Raw genomic sequence first — 18,291 nt, 5'->3', positions numbered from 1 at the left:
CCTCCTCATTTACTTAAATCCATTCTAGGCACTTACCTTGGCTTAAGGGTGAGATAGTTGCCACAGTATTGTCACAGACACACCCCCTGATGGGACATATCATACCAAAAGAACCATTTTAAGCATGTAACTGTTTTTGATTCCCCCCCCCCTCCAAAGGTCTCACATAAAACTAAATTACACTCACGCACACACGTGTGTAATTTCAGATTTTTATGTGATGCATTTGGGGGGGGGGGTTAAATGACAGCTGATAAGAGCATCTTCCCAACACACAAACAGAATAAACATTCAGATGTATTTTCCTTCAGATTTAATCACATACACACCCCGCTATATCCTGGCCTTTCTCCATCACAAACCCACCAGATTCATTAAAATTGCCTACTTGAGCTGGTTTCCTTCTTTGATTGAGTGACAAGCTTACTGGATTGGGGGAACTCTGTTGACGTGATTTATCTGGATTTCAGTAAAGCTTTTGATGAGGTTCCCCATGACATTCTAAACTGGAAGACTGCAGACTGGACGATAAGACAGTTCGGTAACAGGGAACTGGTTAGAGGCCCACACCCAAAGAGTGGTGGTCAATGGTGTTTAATTAGATTGGAGCGAGGTGTCCAGTGGGGTGCCACAAGGCCCAGTACTTTTAAATATTTTTATCAATGATCTGGTTGAAAGGGTAAACGGGCTACTCATTAAATTTGCTGATGATACCAAACTGGGAGGCATGGCAAACACCCAAGAAGATAGAGGTAAAATTCAACAAGACTTGAATACTCTGGAGAAGTGAGCGGCTGTGAACAAGATGCAATTCAACATAGATAAGCGCAGATTTCATGGGATTCCTTATTATAGTAGGTGTTGTCCTTGTTTGATGGATTGTGTTGAAACTGTTTCCCATGTTCTTCTCCAGTGCTCTGTTTATCTGGCGCTACGCCGGGATCTTCTACATCCTATATTAGCCCAACTTTCAGATTTTTCTGATGATTTTAAGGTTCAGTTTCTGCTTGACAACCCAGATGGGGAAATAACTGAAACAGTAGCAAAGTTTCTCTACAGTGCCATGGCTATACGCCCTGACAAGTAATATTCTATACTGGTTTTGCTGCACTGTTGCCCTGTTCCTATCTGTAATTTTAATCCCATTCTGTATGGACTCATTTCTGTATTTAATATCTTTTATATATGCCAATAAAGGCTTGCTTGCTGCTGCTAAGTGCACAGTATTACATCTGGGCCACAAAAATGGGAAGCACAAATACACGATGGGGGATACACTTCTGGGTAGTAGTGTATGCGAAAGAGATCTTGGGGTAAGAGTGGACTGTAAACTAAATACAAGTAGTCAGTGTGATGCAGTGGCCAAAAAGGCAAACAGTCTTGGGTTGTATCAAACGGACCATTGCATCAAAATTGCAGGAGGTCTCGCCCCTCTGCAAGGCCGCCGTAACTGACTTGATAGGCCCTCTCTATACTGCCTTGGTCAGGCCACACCTGGAGTAATGTGTGCAGTTCTGGAGGCCTCACTTCAAAAAGGATATGGACAAAATTGAGAGGGTGCAGAAGAGAGCAGCAAGAATGAACAGGGGTCTGGACACTCAGCCCTATGAGGAAAGGCCTTGGGAATGTTTAGTTTGGAGGAGATTGAGGGGGAACATGATTGCTCTCTAAATATTTGAAAGGCTGTCATCATGTTGCCTTACATACTATCTGTTGCTTTAAATATGCACTCCTATATACTACCTGTGCTTTATGTTGTTCAATGTAAGTCCTAGAATTGATTATGTTCTGTTTCAGCAATTCAACCCCTTGCTAAACTATCTTTGTAAACTTATATTCTTATACACCATGACATTGTTTATGGAAATGTTCTTGATACTATGGATATGCCTGCCCTTGTCCTTGCCTCTAATTGTACTAATCTCATACTATGTAATCCGCCCTGAGTCTCAGTGAGAAAGGTGGAATATAAATCTCAATAAATAAATAAAATAAAAATTTGGAGGAGGGCAATGAGCTGTTCCAGTTGGCAGCAGAGGGTAGGACCCGTAGCAACGGGCTTAAATTACATGCAGAAAGGTACCAGCTGGATATTAGGAAAAACTTTTTCACGGTCAGAGTAGTTCAAAGGTGGAATCAGCTGCCTAGGGAGGTGGCGAGCTCCCCTTCACTGGCAATTTTCAAGAAGAGGCTGGACAAATATCAGGGATGCTTTAGGCTGATCCTGCATTGGGCTGAGGGTTGGACTAGGTCTGTATGGCCCCTACCAACTCTGTGATTCTGAGTGATTGTTAGCAATAGAAGACTAAAGCTCACAAACCAGATTCCACCTTTTGGGGTTATTAATTTAGTCCAATATATCATTTCCTCCTGCATAAGATTTGAGTTTCATTCTACTTGGCTGCTGTTGGTTGCTAGTGTCTCACACCTAGGTCATTTCCACACAGGTTCAATAATGTTGAGAAGCAGGGTTTTCTCCTTCTTCCTCACAGCATTGTGGTAAATTTGTGGACCTCCTCAGGTTTCCCCAGCTTTTTGTAGTCTTTCTCAAATCTCCACTGCGCCAACGTTTTAGGAATGATAGCTGTAAAGCCTACATGGCTGCCAAGTGGGTGGGAAAATTTGGATTTTCTGGCTTACATGGCAACCATTTTCACTGACTCTGTGCTGTACATTCTCCTCCCACCCACCTGTGCAGCTTTTAAAAAAACGGGCAGTAAAATATTATTGTATTGCTGTATCATTGTAATGATATGTGTAACAAATTCTCTGAATTCCCAGTTTTTGTTTATTTAAAAAAATGTAAGTCTATAGTCCCTTCTTTTCTGGAGCTATAAAGGGAAAGGCATATCTCCACAATGGAAAGAGATATTTACTTTTTTAATGAAAGGTGGGAATTCAGAAAATCTGTTAGACCTATTGTTGTGTCATCAATTTAATACTGTTCTAGAGTCTGCAAGAATTCAAACAAGAAACATCCTCTCCATCCCCATTTGTCTCCTTTCTTCCTCATCAGCAATAGCAAACAGATACTTGAATAAGCATTTTCCCCATTGTTCCTCATTCACATAGCACACCCTAGGGGCAAGATCTTTCCATTTCTGTCACTAGGCGGCACAGTGCGTCGATGTATCCCACACCATGCTCCAAATCCACCAATCAGGCAATAGATATCCAAAAGATCGAATAATACTGTGCCTAGTGAGACATTCCATCCCCCTCCTTCCTTCCTTTCAGACACCGGGAGTTCTGGGAATTGTAGTTCTCCATTCTACAAAAAATAGTGTCTACTGCAATCTGCTGGTTCGGTCTGTATTAGTTTTGGGAAATGGGAATTCTCACTCCCAGGAAAAAGTTGAAGCAGGGGTGATTAGGTTATGTTAAACAAAGCGTGGCAATGCCAACTTGGAGCTAGGAGCCTTTGAACCCTTGTGCAGTTTCATTGGTGACAATTTAAAAGTAATTTTCTCTTCTCTAAACATCAGCTGCAGATTTCTATATCTCAGCCATCAAGAGCAGAGGAGTATTTCTTCGGAATAACAATGGCCAGGAGAATAGATGATTTCATTCATTTACTTTCTTTCTTTAAAGTCCAGCTTTCTTGCTGACCCTCAAGGCAGCTTATAGAATTGAACAACAACAGAGCAAAGGAAAGCATAATGCAAACAGCAATGATGATTCAAGAGAACCTCCAGTCAAGAGGCAATCAATCTGAAACCCAGAGACGTGGGGCAGTGTCAGAGGAAGGCCTTGGTCTCGGTACCCCAGCCCCTGAGGACATCTGAGGCCACTGTGTGAAAGAGGATTCTGGACTGGATAGACTGTGGTCTGATCCAGCAGGGCTCTTCCTATGCTCTTGTAAGCTGGCACTCCTAAGAGCAAACTGCTTTGAAGTGCAGGTTGCCTGTGCTTTGGGTATTGTTGCAAATAGACCAAGAATAGAACCTCTGGATACAAGCAGAATCCACCCCACTCTGTCAGAGTACTTACTTTGCACAGCACACACTAGAGGTGTGCCTTCAGCTATTTTCATTCAAGTACCCAAAATTCCCTCTTCTCACCACCTCACAGAGGGGGCACGTCCTCTCCAAACTCTCTCACAACTCACAGAGAGCCTTTTTTGTTTGCTTCCATTTTCCTCAGCAAAGCTACTAACAAACCCACACTTTTCCCATCTGTCATATACATTTCTATTCTATCTTTCTCTCAAGAGCTCAGAGCAGCAAAGTCCTCCCTCCCTTTTGTTTTTCTCACAACCTTGTGAGGTAAATTAAGCTGAGAGGCAGTGACTGACTCAAGGTCATCCACGGTAAAGTAGGGTTTGAATCCAGGTCTCCCCAGTCCTAGTCTGACAATAACAGTTACACCACAGTGAGTCTAAAAAGGAGGATCAAAAAGAGTCCAGTAGCACCTTTAAGACTAACCAATTTTATTGTAGCATAAGCTTTCGAGAATCAAGTTCTCTTCGTCAGATGCCTGATACAGAGACTGGTCAAATACAGAAGAGCAGGAGAGAGAAGAGGCAATTAGGGGGGGGAGGGGGAGGGAGCAATCAAAACATTCCTTTGCTAGTCTCTGTAAACATCTCCTTTTAGTGTGTGTATCAGTTGGCTTCAAAGGAGTTTGCCCTGTTAGTTTGTAGAAGCCAAACAGTTAGACCATCCAATTCCAATGCAGTATGGGCCTTCGATAACCACAGCTCTCCCTGCCAGATGCATCTGACAAAGAGATCTGTGGTTCCCGAAAGCCCACGCCAGATGCCACTGAGCTCCCCCAGACCCCGCCTCTGTAAAGGAAATCTGTTACCTGTGGTAATGTGATAACCATTCATAGTCCCTATTCAGTCCCAGCTTGACAGAGTCAAATTTGCATATGAATTCCAATTCAGCAGCCTCCCGTTGGATTTTGTTTTTGAAAGGTTTCTGTTGTTTCCATCAAAGACTTAAAGGTCACTGTAGTTCAACAGAAACCTTTCAAAAACAAAATCCAACGGGAGGCTGCTGAATTGGAATTCATATGCAAATTTGACTCTGAGCAGAACCACAAGTGACAAAAGGCACAGATTGGACACTTGTCTGCTTCCCTCAAGTTTTGATGGGAAATGTAGGCAGCTTGGTGGAATGTTGGACAAGTGACAGTTGAAAAGTCCATTGGACAGCAGTCAGAGAGCAAAGCTGTGAGACCAGGATGCCTACATTTCCCATCAAAACTTGAGGGAAGCAGACAAGTGTCCAATCTGTGCCTTTTGTCACTTGTAGTTCTGCTCTCTGTCTCTGTATCAGGCATCTGACGAAGAGAACTTGATTCTCGAAAGCTTATGCTACAATAAAATTGGTTAGTCTTAAAGGTGCTACTGGACTCTTTTTGATTTTGCTACCACAGACTAACACGGCTAACTCCTCTGCATCTAAAAAGGAGGAAAATCAAAGCCACCTTCAGAATCCCAATTCAACTTATTTAGGAATTCAGGGCAGTTGAAGCAATGACAAATACAAAGGCCCCATTAGGAATCAAGCCTCACCCTTGAAGTCAGTAAGTGCCTCACTAGTCTCAACCTGAACGCTCTCTCTCTGAATTATGAACAATTGCTGAGCAAATGACATAGAACAAATTCTGAACACTTGGGACACAATATACAAATAAAAGCACCGTCTCCCTAAAATCAAGGACTTCGATGAACCTATTTGTTCAAAGGAGTGTTTTCAATATTTCCCCTTGTGATGAATGAAATTTTAAGTACTGAGGTGTAAATTGAGCTTAGTCACAGTTTCAACCTGTCTCCATATCAGAGAGTGGTATGAGAAAAACTAGGATGAGTTCCCTTCATCAAAGATCCATGAGGGAGGTTATATCTTTCATGGGACTTTGAGGGTTTGGAATAAAATCCAGGTTTATTTTTTCTTATAGAGTTTATCTTTCAGATGGCATTTATGGAGGTATACAAAATGGGAGAGATAAACAAAAGTTCTCTGACATGCCAAGCATTTGAAGGGCTTCTAACCTGAATGGATTTTCTCATGTATACAAAGATTTATTGCCCATGCAAAACATTTCCTGAAGCATTGACAATGTTCCTCTCCCATATGGACTCTCAGATCTCTCTCCAAGACCAATTTCCATGGGAAACATTTGCCACAGTCTGGGCATTTGTAATGACCAAATTCCAAGGAAAGCCTTTTTCGCATTTCCCATATTCCAGGCATTTTTTTTCTCTCCTGTGTGCACTGATGCCTCTCAAGGTCTGCTTTCCAACAATAATATTTCTCAAATCATAAATATTTAAAGGACCCCTCAACTAAGAACTCACTGGTGCACGAGATTTGATTTATGGGCCAAAATGTTTTCTGCATCTGAGGCACAAATATTTTTTTTCCTGAAGTCACCTGCAGGAATATAAAGGGCCAACACAGAGATAGTGGCAATTGCTGAGCACATGAGAAGAAAGTGGGGAGGAAGGCGAGACACAAACTTTCAAGCTCTTGAATTAATGTCAAAGAAAAAGTTGCATCAATACACATTATTTTTTCTTCCTCAGAATGGAATGTATTTTTCATTGTTGTGCTTCACTGCCGTACTAATCCCACCAACAAATGAGAACATCCTCAGATGCCTGATACAGAGGATGGATGGCCAGAAAAGAGGGAACTGGGCAGAAATGAGACTGTTCAAGGGCAGCTGCCATAGAATGTCACAGCAACAAACAGGCAAGGTTTCCCATATGCTAACTGTGATTGGATGAACCCCTATGTGAAGCTTGTGGTATAAGGTAAAACTCTACCTGAACATCTTGCCACACTCCAAGCATTTATATAGCTTCTCCTGTGTGGCTCTTTTGATGTTTAGTTAGATGGCCATCCCAAGAGAAGCTCTTTCCACATTCCAAGCATTTATATGGCTTCTCTCCTGTATGAATCCTTTGATGTATAGTTAGGTGGCAACTCTGAAAGAAGCTCTTTCCACACTCTAAACATTTATACGGCTTCTCCCCTGTGTGAATCTTTTGATGTATAGTTAGGACAGCATTCCTAGAGAAGCTCTTCCCACACTCGAAGCATTTATATGGCTTCTCCCCTGTGTGACTCCTTTGATGCTCAGTTAGGTGGCTACTCTGAAAGAACCTTTTTCCACACTCAATGCATTTATATGGCTTCTCCCCTGTGTGAACCTTTCGATGTTTAGTTAGGTCGCTACTCCAAAAGAAGGTCTTTCCACATTCCAAGCATTTATATGGCTTCTCCCCTGTGTGAATCTTTAGAAGTTTAGTTAGATCGCCATTCCAAGAGTAGGTTTTTCCACACTCAAGACATTTATATGCTTTCTCCCCTGTGTGAACCTTTTGATGATTACTTAGGTTACTAGTCTTAGAGAAGCTCTTTCCACACACCAGGCATTTACATGGCTTGTCACGTGTATGAACCTTTATATGGGCAGTTAGGTTGCCATTCTGAGAAAAGGTCTTGCCACACTCCAAGCACTGATATGGCTTCTCCCCTGTGTGAATCCTTTGATGTCTAGTTAGTTGACTACTCCAATGGAAGCCCTTTCCACACTCCAAGCACTGATATGGCTTCTCCCGTGTGAATCCTTTGATGTCTAGTTAGTTGACTACTCCAATGGAAGCCCTTTTCACACTCCAAGCATTGATATGGCTTCTCCCATGTGTGAATTCTTTGATGTCTAGTTAGTTCACTACTACAGTGGAAGCTTTTTCCACACTTGAAGCATTTATATGTTTTCCAGCATGTTGTAATCTTCTGATATTTTTTAATACTGGATTTACAGCGGAACCCTTTCTTAGTCATGGGACCCTTATGCCTTCTCTTTCTCATCTGTATTTTATTTTGGCCAAGGACCTCAGGCTTATTTGTGCTCTGAAAGGCAACTATTTTCTTCCTCTGCTTCTTTTTTGCTCGTCTTTCTCTTCTGCATTGTCTCTTTAGTACGACTTGATCCCCAGATCTTGCTTCCACATGCAGATGTTCATCTCTTTCCACAATCATCCTTCCTGGTTCCATCTCACTTGCCATCTCCCTCACATCTGCAACAAGAGAGGCCACAGTCTCATAATTTTCCTGCATAACTTCCCAGTAGAGTTTTCTTTGGCTTGGATCCAGCAAAGCCCATTCCTCCTCTGTGAAGAACACGGCTACCTCTACAAAGGACTTTGGGGATCTCTTTTCTGCAGACATGCAAAAGTCAAATTCTCCCTCCACCTGAGGAAAATAAGGAAGAGGAGAATCCCTGTAGAATTCTGCATTTCCTAAATTTCCTTCTCTCAAAGCTTGCTGGCAGTCGTCCAGCACAGACCCCTGAGCCTCAGAGAAGTATATGGTCACATCCTCAAAGGTCACTGGCATCTGGAAGAACAAACAAAACCCTGCCTTTAGGTTGCATCTACACCACCATCTTTGTTTCAATTCATTTCATTTTTGTCCATCTCTGTTATATATTACATGTTCAGTAGATTTTACTTTATTCACAGCTTTTATTTACAATGTAGGACACTGGAGTGAATGATTTAAAAACTCAAAGATAAATTGTGGTTAAACAGGGAATGTTACAATGTATCAGAACAGATATTAACAGCCAGCTGTCTCTCTGCTGCCTTTCCTTAGCAGCCTCAAAGCCTTCTTCCCATAAGTAGCTGTCTTCCAACAGACTCCAACTATCACTGGCCCAGCATTCCACCAGCTCGCATTGGCTGTTTCTGAGGAGAGGTGGAGCTGGAACTAGTCCTGTCCATCACAGGTCTCTTTACTGTTTTCCACATTTTACCCTCACAACAACCTAGTGAGGTACACGTGGCTGAAAGACAGTAGGTTGAAAATAGTAAGTTGGGGCACTGCCTCAAGTCACAGAAGTCTGTTCTTAATTGTTGGACACCTCATCTTTCCCCACAGGGGAAAGGTGAGGTATAAATATTCAAATTTCATATTTCAAATGTGTCTTTAAATGGTAATTGGCTGGTTTGGATCCTTTTGTATGACCCCCATTTCTTTATAGCAACACTGAACCCAGTTCCTGGTGGCTTCTTCAGAATCCCTTACCTGTGCTGATTTCCTGGCATCTGATTGGCTCCCACTGGAAGGAGGGGACAGTCCAGATTGAAACTTGGATGCCGGTCTGCGCACTGTGGGAACAAGAAGGCCAAGGTTGACTCAGCCTTCCATCCTTCCGAGGTCGGTAAAATGAGTACCCAGTTTCCTGGGGGTAAAATGTAGATGACTGGGGAAGGCAATGGCAAACCACCCTGTAACAAAAGTCTGCCAAGAAAACATCGTGATGTGATGTCCCCCCATGAGTCAGTAATGACTTGGTGCTTGCACAGGGGACTACCTTTACCTTTTAGCTCAGGAATTTCTAGGTTGCTGGGGAACTTCTGTGGGAGAGGCATGATGGGAAAAGGAAGAGGAAGGCCACAGATGGAGGGAAAGAAAAGCCAGAAACAAATCCCAAGCTTTTTTGGCATGTGTGTCACAAGCAGTGTTCCAGAAACAGAGAACACACCTTTTAAAACGGGGTGGGCTTGTGTCATTCTGGACGCAGGAGTAATGCCAATAACTAGGAAATGGCTCACTGCTGCAACACTCAGACATCCTCCCACACAGGACCTTGCCTTCTGCTTCTCCCGTGGAAAAAGCCCTTTGCAGGGTAGAAACTACAAAAGGTACACAATTACTTGAGTTGGAAGCAAGAAGTCATTGCCTACCAGAGGCAATGGTTTGCTACCAGCCTAGCTAAAATATAGGGATCCCTCAAAACAAAACTGAAAATAGAGCACCATGCCACTCCAGTCTCAGTATGTACACTGCCTGTTAGTCTTAGTATGTACACACATGCAGAAGGCTAGACTGTCTCCATTCTTTTGGACGATGTGGTATCAGAACATAAAACCAAGGCAATACTGAACATTATACAAATGTTCAAAACACCAAGGGGATAAAAAGATCAAATCAAGTCGTCATGGATTTCTTGCATCCCAAATGCAGGTGGTACATTTTACAAAGAAACAAAAACTGTCATGTGAAAACAGGTCCATGTGGTAATGCTCAGACTAGGCCTTAGTCAAAGCATGAAAGGCAGCAACACACGGACAGTCTTGAAAAGAAACCTGAAACATATTCTGAATTAATCCTCTGGGCACCTTCAAGAAAGTTCAAGCCATTCCTCACCTGATGGGTCAGTTGGTAAGGCGTGGCTTTTCTGAGGTACCTGGAGGCCTCGGATGCATGGTTCCTCTTTTTGTTTCTGCTTAACTTTTGCTTCTTGTTCTACCTCAGAAGAACTGATCAGAAGGAAGGCGTATGAGGAAGGGCCCAGAACTGACGAGGCAAATCCGCAGTAGTTGCACAGGATTTTAAAAAAGAGAGAGGAGAGGAGAGGAGAGGAGAGGAGAGGAGAGGAGAGGAGAGGAGAGGAGAGGAGAGCGTGTGGAATCAGTCACATTAAGAAAATAACAGATCTTATTACAAAACAATACATCAATATTACAATCAAGAGCAACAACTCTGACCTTTGCTAGGGTTCCCTTATATGAATTCAATAAATAGTGGTCAGAACTTTTTGTTGGGTAGAGGGAAGCCTCATAGCAGGAACACCCAAAAGAAATACATCCGAGTTTTCAAAGACATTTTCAGTTGCTCAAAATAATTGTTCAACGTGCTGAATAATCTACTATAGGACACAGTCATAACCATAAGAGAGGCACATCCAGGGCTAAGTGTACCACTGAACAAAACCCTCCCTATATTTAGGCAATGTATGGCGGGGGCGGGAGAGAAGGCAAAACATCAGGAATTCAGTATTAATCAGGCACGCTTTGCTAGTCAAGGGGAGTGGAGTAGAACTAGTTCCCATCCTCTTGGAATTATAATCAGCTCTGACTTCTGAGATATTTGGCAGGCAGCGTCCATGCATTTTGAAAATACTTGAGCATCCGTAAGGGCTAAAAAAACCCTGCTTTGTTTAGGAAATAAAATGAAAGGAAAACTTGTCAGGAAGCTGGGTTTTGCCTCTAACACCACATTCTGAATTCCTGTAAAATGGTGGCATGTGCAAAGCGTTGGCCATCTTTCACAATGATGATATTAGGCTCTCAGACTGAGAGTAGAGACCTTAAAACGGCTCATAACTCTCTCCCAGATGGGTCATGTGGCCAGGAAGGAGGAAGAGGAAAAGGGCCAAATTAGATGTTAGCTTTGAAGTGAATCGTGTCATGAGACCTTGATCTTTTTTATTTTTACAGACAGACATGAAGTTGGGGAACCAGTGTTGCCAAGCATGCTGGGATCCAATTCAGCTCAGGAAAATGGCACAAGGAAGGAGGGGCTTCAACCTTTCCTCCCATACCCTTTTCCCGAGCAGAAATGGCTGCAGGGGTTGGGGTGTTCAACTTACTGCAGCATGTGTGAGGTCCAGTTTGGCCCTAGGAGAGGAAGCTTGTTGGCAAATTTGGGTTTGCTATTGTATAATGCATGAAATAGCCAGAAGATACAACTTGTTGCTCAGTAGTGCCCAATATTTATAAACAATAAGCATGAAAAATAAAATATAAAAATGTTCAACGTCAACTGAAATGAAATTCTTGCATTTTACATTGAGAGGGGGGGGAAGTAGTAAGGAGCTAATTTGTGAGTGGGTTCAAAAAAAGTACAGGAAGTTTAGAAATGGCGCTGATATCAAAAAGATGGAGGACCTCTGTATTAGGAGAGAGCATGAGGTGAACTGGCTTGTGGTAACCTGAACTGCTGTCAAAGATACCTTTTTGACTCAAACCCAGGAAAACTGGTATCCACGGCAATTTCCTTACTTTCATCCAGGATCCAAGGTTAGGTTTGAGGACTAGAAACCCTTTTTTAGAAAAGAAAGAGGGGATTTCAGTAGGAATTTGGCTGAGTATCCTAAGCCAAGGTTCATAGCCCCAAACCAAACATCCTCCCCAAAACCTCCAGGAGAGATTCCAAAGCAAAATTCTGACTGGGCCATAGTTCTAGTGGCAGAACCCATTTTCTGTTGAGAAGGATATCAGAAGACAAGGCTGGCAAAGAATGTGTAGTACATTTTTATCCCGCCCTTCTTCTAAAGAACTCCAGGTGGAATACGTAGTACTTCATTCCCCATTTTATCCTTGCAAAAGCTGTGCGAGGTTCATGAAGCCTGTGGCAGAGTCGCTTAGCAGTCTTCATGGCAAGCGATGGATTTGGACATAGGGTTTTTTTGGTCATTGTCCAACATGCTACTATGGCACACTGGCCCTGAGTTTTTGGAAATCAACTTCCAGTCATAGCTTTACTGATTCCTTTAAAAACTACATTTGGGATATTTCTGTTGACCAATGTGAAAATGGAAATATTGTCGAAGGCTTTCACGGCCGGAGAACGATGGTTGTTGTGGATTTTCTGGACTGTATCGCCGTGGTCTTGGCATTGTAGTTCCTGATCTTTCGCCTGCAGCTGTGACTGACATCTTCAGAGTTGTAGCACCGAAAGACAGAGATCTCTCAGTGTCAAAACATTTGACACTGCTTATCGTTTGACACAGAGAGATCTCTGTCTTTTGGTGCTACACCTCTGAAGATGCCAGTCACAGCTGCTGGCGAAACATCAAGAACTACAATGCCAAGACCACGGCAATACAGCCCGGAAAATCCACAACAACCAAAATGGAAATAGTCAGAAGTTATACACATCCCTCCTCCATCACACATGCTGAAAACTATGTCTGAATGTACATATTTGAGAAGTTTAAGAGACTTAATTATTTTAAAAAACTATCTAGCCAAGTATAGCAAATTAATTCCTGACAATATAAAGTACTAAAGAAGCCAGACATGGGCCATTGTGGCTCCTAGTGAGCAAGGAAGCAAGTTCCTTACCAGATATGGCTGTGTTAGTAACATTCTCCATTCTGACATCACAGATCATAGGACCTTCTTCAAAGGCCACTGGGATTCTGCAAGAACAAAAAAAAACCCATTCAGCTCCCACATCATCAGAAGCCATCTCAAGGAACCAAGAACAGGCACAGTATTGAAAACAATGACTTAAGTTTCCCTGGAGTTAGGAGGAGGCAGCTTCTCCTTGAGCAAGTCTAGCATAAAAACTGCAAAACGTTTTCTGTGAAGAACTACTGACCAAACAACATGATGATTCTGGAGAACCCATGCACTGCCCCATTCATCACTGCAAGCATAAGCCCCACAACTTCATTATGATTGCAAGTAAACGGCTTAACATTAAAATTCACCCAGTCCCAGGCCTTTGTCGCATGGGGGATTTTTGCCACTTTTGGTTCCATACCTTTTCGGATCTTCTTCTGAATTCCAGATGCTTAACTCCCCCTTCAGATTTCAATTCAGTCTTTCTTTCCAATTTTCTGCCTGACCACAAAAAGCACCCTAAACAAAAGCGTACAAAAAGGCCCTATACAAAAAGTTGAAAAACACAGATAAAGTAAAAGAATTTACTTTAATAGTTTGACACAGAGATCTCTGTCTTTCAGTGCTACACCTCTGAAGATGCCAGTCGCAGCTGCTGGCGAAACGTCAGGAATGACAATGCCAAGACCACGGCAATACAGCCTGGAAAATCCACAACAACCACCTAAAATAATTTACATTGTAATATCTTTTTTTTTTTGCTTACTCCCTCAGTTCAGATGGTACACTACCCAATGGAAGAAGCTTTGACTCTTGAAAGCTTACATCCGGAAAATCTTGCTGCTCTTTAAGGTACTACTGGGTTTGAATCTTCCTAATCCCCATACATATGCAACCAGGCTTAAGATGCCTCTCAGCAGTGTCTATGCAGGGTTTGTTTGTTTTTTAAATCTGTAGCTATCCAATGTAAGAGCAATCTTGTGTTGTTCCATTTCAATGATACAGTAAAAGGCAAGGCATCCAAACTTCCATTAAAAAAAGTTTTCTACATCCTTCTATTTCATAGTACCACTTACAGAAATAAAAGATTACTTTCCCACCAGGGTTTTTATTCTATACTCCCCAAAGAGCAAAACCAGCACACATACATACCCTCAACGCACACATAAACCAGTACTTGTTCTAAAGGACAGCATCAGTCTTCGATGCTGTCCTTTAGAACAAGTACTGGTTTATGTGTGCGTTGAGGGTATGTATGTGTGCTGGTTTTGCTCTTTGGGGAGTATAGAATAAAAACCCTAGTGGGAAAGTAATCTTTTATTTCTGTAAGTGGCTTTTTGCTTTTTGTCTCCCCTACATCTTAAAGAACCTAGCTCCTTTATCAACCCTACATGCCTACACTAGTGGCCAAAATTGTGGAAACCTTTTGGGAAAAGTGTGTTTTTGAGGTTTGACGGCTCATAACACCACTTTATTTTGGAGTAATACCATAAAATTATATAGCAATGGAAAGATAATTTAATCAAGAACTTCACACTGAATTGCACCATTTCGTTCTGTATACACCCCGATGATTTTCTTCTGTCACCTAGGCTCAGTCTCTCAATTCTTCTATCATCCCTTGCTTGTGTGCACCTTTTCCTGCCTTTACCAGTCTGGTTTTGTAGTGACTGAGTTGCCTAATACCTCTTCAAAAATTTAGAAATGCCACCTTTGGTTAAGTTTCCACCAATTTTTCTTCTAATTTGTTCATAACTGTAGCCTTGTTTACTTAATAGTACTATTTTACATCGCTTTCTGGGTGACCAGTCAACTCTTTGTGCCATTTATTTAATTTTATTACGTTTTACAAGCTCACGAAATGAAAGAACACAAAACAAACCAACCAACTTGATAGCAATCACATAACACTGACAAATGACCTCCTCTCAGCTCCAATACATGACATCAATAGCTGAATCCTACTGGAGTCGGTTTCGTTTTCTCAGCCATGCCGGACGCTCCTCTCGGCTGGTCCGGGAGGAAACGACCGGGCACCCTGACCGGGCGGCTGATCTGCAAGGATTAGCCCCCAGGACTCCCAGGGAGGGAGCCAGGGTCCGGGACGCGGCGGGAAGAACTCCCCGAAATCAATGCGGGGAGGGAATTGCCCGTTTGTCCCTATGGAGGCCGGCAGATGTGCGCGGCGCCTCGAGTGCCGCCGGGCAACGAGAAACGGCAAGTAAAAGAAACAGGCGGAAGCCTGTAAACAAGCGAATCCCTTCTGTTCTACAAGCGTTTGTGAAGGAGAGGTTGATCTGAAGAAGACTCGCTCTTCCCCTTCGTGGAGTTCCAGAATTTTGTTGGCGCCCCCGCCCCAAAATGGCAGCAAAGAAGCAAAGTCCCGCTCTCGGTAAGTCAATCTCGGCCACCTTGCAGAAAGGGGAGTCGCTCGAAGAATTGGTGCGCAGGGCGGTGGTGGAAGCTATAAAACCCTTTGTTGACAAGCTGAACGAAACTGATCAAAGGGTGGGCTTAATTGAAAGCGAGGTGAAAACCATTAAGGTAGCAGCGGGGGGGGGCAGAAAAGTCTGCTCTGGAAAGTGCGTCACTTGTGAAGGCTACAAAAAAGGAGTTGAAGTTGGTGGAGAACCAACTGATCGGGCTACAAGTGGAACGAACGCAGACAATTTTGCGTCTCCAAAACGTGAAAGAGGAGGAAAATGAGGATCTGTGGGATTTGGTCTCGGAACTACTGGCGACACCCGCGAGGACGACTAAAGAAGAGGTTAAAAGCGACATTTTGGAGGTCCGTCGGGCTTCTTCAAAATATGCAACAAAGCGACAGTTGCCTCGTGAGATCATTATTGACTTTTCAACTAAAAAGATTCGGGACACCATCCTATATAACTCATACAATGCGGATTTGGACTTTATGGGTTTGAAAGTCAAGATTTTGAAGGACGTTCCATTTCTAGTCCGGAAACGGCGTTTTAAATATAAAAAGTTTGCAGCTCTTCTGAGGGACCATGGAATAAAGTACAAATGGTTATTCCCGGAAGGAATATGGTTCAGATATAAAGATCAGGCCTATAAGATATTATCAGAAGATCAACTAAAGGATTTTGAGAATAAAAACCCAGAATTCTGCTGCACCAAGAACGAAGAAAAGGAGGAGCCGGAGGGGGGGGGGAAGAGGAGAGCATTGCAACAGCAGTTGCACAGAGAGAATTGCGTCCGGGACCCAGAAGGGGGAGGAAAGTTTAATCAGAATTTGAAATGTTTATTCTCTGTATGATTAACCACTCCATCATTATTCTATGGAGCTATTTTTGTATTATGACAGTATGAAGGGAAACATTGAAGTGTAGTGTTTAGTGTTTGTAGTTCATTCCCCCCCCTTTTTCTTTTTCCACTCCCCTTTGTCCCTTCCCTCTTCCCTTTCCTTGTGATAGTCTGGTGTAGTGTTTTGTAGTTATGAAAAATAAAAAAATTTATAAAAAAAAAAAAAATAGCTGAATCCTACTGTGACCTGATTGGCTCATTGCCAAAACAAGGTGACACCTGATTGGCTCTCTAAAGACTCGTGCTCATTGGCTACGTTCAAATGAAGGAAAGCTACTTCATATCAACCTAAGCAACTTGAGCTTTCTTTTCCTGGTTATTTGGCTATAACATTGGATAGAATACAGATAATTGAACAAATTTTGTTGCATTACATTCTTGATTAAATTATCTTTTCATTGATATATAATTTTATGGTATTACTTCAAAAAAAAGTGGTGTTATGAGCCATCAAACCTCAAAAATGCACTTTTCCCAAAATTCCCACAATTTTGGCCCATACAAAATGTGACCAGCTACACATTTGAATAAACTCATTTCTTAAGGCGCAGCTTCATCTCCAGTCGTCATATATATATTTCGGTGGGCGGGTGATGTGATGGGCTTGACTGAAAAGGATGGACTCGAGTTTTTTTCTGATTCACAGCGATGCTATGCAGAGTGACTCCAGCCGAACCCATTAAAAATCAATCAGACTGGACTAATTAAGAATAGGATTGCACTGTAAAGCCTCCCACCCCGTATCCTTGGAAGGCTAGGTGAACACCACAAACGACCTGCGTATGATCTTAGCACCTACATAGTAACAACGCCTGTGGGTACCCCGCCCCCAATTTCCGAAAGCGTTACCGTTTCTCTTTCTAGTGTGTGTACGGTGGTCTTTTCTCCACCTCTCCCCTCTCCTGCAGAAATTCTCCAGGTGCAGCTGCCGCCGCCCATTCCTTCAGCAGTTCAATTCAACACGGAGAAAGCAAGCTGCCCCATTTCCCAACCTGCAACTTTGAGTTGCTCCTCTCTATACGGTTAATTTTTTTTGGCATTAACATGAATCCACGTAGACCACCCCACCCCAGCCCTCATATACCTAAACACTTCCCCAAATTCTGTTTGCAAGCAACCAATCAGCTTTAAGAAGTCCAATCGCTCGTGGTTGTTAGTGGCACAGATGGAGTTCTGGGAGCTGTAGTCCTCTTGACTATTAAGCCTCTCTGCTCCCATCTGTTGGTGGTAAGGAGAAACTCCCGAAGCGGGAGGGAGAGAAGGCAGAGGACCAGCCTGCAGAGTGCGTGGGAAGGTCTGGCAAAAGTTGTTTCCAGCTGCGTTGGTCCAAAAGCAAAATCCAGCACCAAGAACTCAAAGGACATAATGCATTTTATTAGGACCAAGCATAAGGGCACAAAACAGCATGTAAGCGTTCACATTCATCAGGCTGGCTGTTATCAAAATAACAACAAAGAATAACAAAATAATAAAAATCAACAGGGTGGGGAATAAAGATGTTTCTGGCCCTATTCATACCAGAACTCCTGTATTCAATGCCTTGCCAGTATGCAGGTTTAAAATGGTGCCGCTGTCAGGTTGCTATCTGGAAAGTTTTAATTAGGGCTGCCATTTAAATAATAAATAAATTCGCAGCTTAAGCACTCATCAGATTATATGTAAAATACCGAACCCCTAAGGGGAAGCCAAATTAGGGTTTCTAAGGCTCAAACCAGACCCAAGCAGGATCTGCAGCACCTGAAAGTATGATGAACTCAACATCCAGCCCTAAAAAGCTTCACCCTAAACCACAGAAAATACCGGAGGAACACTATAAGACTACTGTTATTACAATATTTTATATATCAAAGCGCAAAGTGCTAATAGTGTGCAATACTTGTAAATAAATAATGTTTACGAAAATAGTCACTTTAAATCCTAAATACATCAATGAACCAGTACAATCAATAGTCACTAAATAGTATAATCCATAAATAAATAACATAGTCAATCAACAATATAAATGTCCAGCAGGTGAAAAATTCCTTTTCTTCGTTAATTGGTGTTATTTTCAAAGCTCATGGGAGTGACCATCAATCACGATGAAGAAG

General features: G+C 42.5%; 1 pseudogene; it reads right to left on the bottom strand.

Annotated features, from left to right (window-relative positions):
* Window positions 1-5,891: 5,891 nt before the first annotated feature.
* LOC129327437 (zinc finger protein 883-like) lies at window positions 5,892-17,284 on the bottom strand (annotated as a pseudogene).
* Window positions 17,285-18,291: the final 1,007 nt, after the last annotated feature.

This window comes from Eublepharis macularius, chromosome 4 (assembly GCF_028583425.1).
Source record: "Eublepharis macularius isolate TG4126 chromosome 4, MPM_Emac_v1.0, whole genome shotgun sequence".
NCBI classification, from domain to species: domain Eukaryota; kingdom Metazoa; phylum Chordata; class Lepidosauria; order Squamata; family Eublepharidae; genus Eublepharis; species Eublepharis macularius.
This window is presented reverse-complemented; position numbering and strand designations above follow the sequence as displayed.